This window comes from Chiloscyllium plagiosum, unplaced genomic scaffold (assembly GCF_037043375.1).
Source record: "Chiloscyllium plagiosum isolate Xiang-an unplaced genomic scaffold, Cpla_swu_hap1 HiC_scaffold_39, whole genome shotgun sequence".
Classification (NCBI taxonomy): domain Eukaryota; kingdom Metazoa; phylum Chordata; class Chondrichthyes; order Orectolobiformes; family Hemiscylliidae; genus Chiloscyllium; species Chiloscyllium plagiosum.
Genome location: NW_028270177.1, coordinates 88,474,541 through 88,477,794, shown reverse-complemented (window position 1 = coordinate 88,477,794; position 3,254 = coordinate 88,474,541).

Genomic DNA, 3,254 nt, shown 5'->3' with positions numbered 1-3,254 from the left:
TCACTGTGTGTGTGTGTGTGTCCTTCCCTCGCTGTGTGTCTGCGTGTATCCCTCTCACTGTGTTTGTGTGTGTCCTTCCCTCGCTGTGTGTCTGCGTGTATTTCGCTCACTGCGTGTGTGTTTGTCCTTCCCTCGCTGTGTCTGTGTGCATCTCCCTCACTGTGTGTGTGTGTCTGTGTGTGTGCATGTCCTTCCCTCCCTGTGTGTCTGCGTGTAACTCCCTCACTGTGTATCTGTGCAAGTCCTTCCCTCGCTGTGTGTCTGCGGGTATCTGCCTCACTGTGTGTGTGTGCATGTCCTTCCCTCGCTGTGTGTCTGCGTGTATCCCCCTCACTGTGTGTGCGTGCATGTCCCTCCCTCGCTGTGTGACTTCGTGTATCCCCCTCACATTGTGTGTGTGCATGTCCCTCCCACGCTGTGTGTCTGCGTGTAACTCCCTCGCTGTGTATGTGTTTGCATGTCCTTCCCTCGCTGTGTGTCTGCTTGTATCCCTCTCACTGTGTGTGTGTGTGTCCCTCCCTCGCTGTGTGTGTGCGTGTATCCCCCTCACTGTGTGTGTGTGTGAGTGTGTGTGTATGTCCTTCCCTCGCTGTGTGTCTGCGTGTATCTCCCTCACTGTGTGTGTGTGCATGTCCTTCCCTCGCTATGTGTCTGCGTGTATCCCCCTCACTGTTTATTTGTGTGCATGTCCTTCCCTCGCTGTATATCTGCGTGTATCCCCCTCTTTGTGTGTGTATGTGCATGTCCTTCCCTCGCTGAGTGTCTGCGTGTATTCCCATCACTGTGTGTGTGTGTGTGCATGTCTTTCCCTCGCTGTGTGAGTGCGGGTCCCCCCTCACTGTGTGTGTGTGCATGTCCTTCCCTCTCTGTCTGTCTGCGGGTATCCCCCTCACTGTGTGAGTTTGTGTGTCTTTCCCTCGCTGTGTGAGTGATTGACCCCCTCACTGTGTGTGTGTGTGTGCATGTCCTTCCCTCGCTGTGGGTCTCCGGGTAGACCCCTCGCTGTGTGTGTCTGCATGTCACTCCCTCGCTCTTTGTCTGCGTGTATCTCCCTCACTTTGTGTGTGTGTGTGTCCTTCCCTCGCTGTCTGTCTGCGTGTATCTCCCTCACTGTGTGAGTGTGTGTCCTTCCTTCGCTGTGTGTGTGTGTGTGTGTCCTTCCCTCGCAGTGTGTCTGCGTGTATCCCACTCACTGTGTGTGTGCATGTCCTTCTCTCGCTGTGTGTCTGTGTGTATCCCCCTCACTGTGTGTGTGTGTCCTTCCCTCGCTGTGTGTCTGCATGCATCCCCCTCACTGTGTGTATGTGCATGTCCTTCCCTCGCTGTATATCTGCGTGTATCCCCCTCACTGTGTGTGTGTGCATGTCCTTCCCTCGCTGTGTGTCTGCGTGTATCCCCCTCACTGTTTGTGTGTGCATGTCTTTCCCTCGCTGTGTGTCTGCGTCTATCCCCCTCACTGTGTGTGGCTGCATGTCTTACCCTCGCTGTGTGAGTGCGGGTCCCCCCTCACTGTGTGTGTGTGTACATGTCCTTCCCCCGCTGTGTGTCTGCATTTATCCCCCTCACTGTGTGAGTTTGTGTGTCCTTCCCTCGCTGTGTGTCTGCGTGTATCCCCCTCACTTTTCTGTGTGTGTGTGTGTGCATGTCCCCACCTCGCTGTGTGTCTGCGTGTATTACCGTCACTGTGTGTGTGTCTGCATGTCTTTCCCTCGCTGTGTGTCTGCGTGTATCCCCCTCACTGTGTGTGTGTGTCCTTCCCTCGCTGTTTGTCTGCATGTATCCCCCTCACTTTGTGAGTGTGTGTTCTTCCCTCGGTGTGTGTCTGCGTGTATGCCCCTCACTGTGTGTGTGCATGTCCTTCCCTCGCTGTGCCTCTGCGGGTACCTCCCTCACTGTGTGTGTGCATGTCCTTCCCTCGCAGTGTGTCTGCGGGTAGCCCCCTCACTGTATTTATGAGCATTTCCCTCACTCGCTGTGTGTCTGCGTGTGTCTCCCTCACTGTGTGTGTATGTGTGTGTGTGTCTTTCCCTCTCTGTGTGCCTGCGTGTATCGCCTTCACTGTCTGTGTGTGCATGTCCTTCCCTCGGTGTGTGTCTGCGTGTATCTCCCTCACTGAGTGTGTGTGCATGTCGTTCCATCGCTTTATATCTTCGTGTATCTCCCTCAGTGTGTGTGTGTGTTTGTGTGTCCTTCCCTCGCTGTGTGAGTGCGTGACCCCCCTCGCTGAGTGAGTGTTTGACCCCGTCACTGTGTGTGTGTGCATGTCCTTCCCTCGCTGTGTGTCTGCGCGTATCCCCCTCACTGTGTGTGTGTGTGTCCTACTCTCGCTGTGTGTCTGCGTGTATCTCCCTCACTGTGTGAGTGTGTGTTCTTCCCTCGGTGTGTGTCTGCGTGTATCCCCCTCACTGTGTGTGTGCATGTCCTTTCCTTCGCTGTGTGTCTGCGTGTATCCCCCTCATTGTGTGGATGTGTGTCCTTCCCTCGTTGTGTGTCTGTGTGTATCCCCCTCACTGTGTGTGTGTGTGTGTGTGTGTGTGTGTGCATGTCCTTCCCTCGCTGTATGTCTGCGTCTATCCCCCTCACTGTTTGTGTGCGTCTCCTCCCCTCGCTGTCTGTCTGCATGCAAATCCCTCACTGTGTTTATGTGCATATCCTTCCCTCTCTGTATATCTGCGTGTATCCCCCTCACTGTGTGTGTGTGTGTGCATGTCCTTCCCTCGCTATGTGTCAGCGTGTATCCCCCTCACTGTGTGTGTGTCCTTCCCTCGCTGTGTGTCTGCATGTATCCCCCTCACTTTGTTTGTGCGTATCCTTCCCTCGCTTTGTGTCTGCATGTATCCCCCTCACTGTGTGTGTGTGCATTTCCTTCCCTCGCTGTGTCTCTGCGGGTATCTCCCTCACTGTGTGTGCGCATGTCCTTCCCTCGCTGTGTCTCTGGGGGTACCTCCCTCACTCTGTGTGTGTGCATGTCCTTCACTCGCAGTGTGTCTGCGTGTGTCTCCCTCACTGTGTGTGCGTGTGTGTGTGTGTCCTTCCCTCGCTGTGTGTCTGCATGTATCTCCCTCACTGTGTGTGTGTGCATGTCCTTCCCTCGCTATGTGTCTGCGTGTATCCCCCTCAGTGTTTGTTAGTGTGCATGTCCTTCCCTCGCTGTGTGTCTGCGTGTATCCCCCTCACTGTGAGTGTGTGTGTGAGTGTGTGTGCAAGTCCTTCCCTCGCTGCGTGTCTGCATGTATCTCCCTCACTTTGTGTGT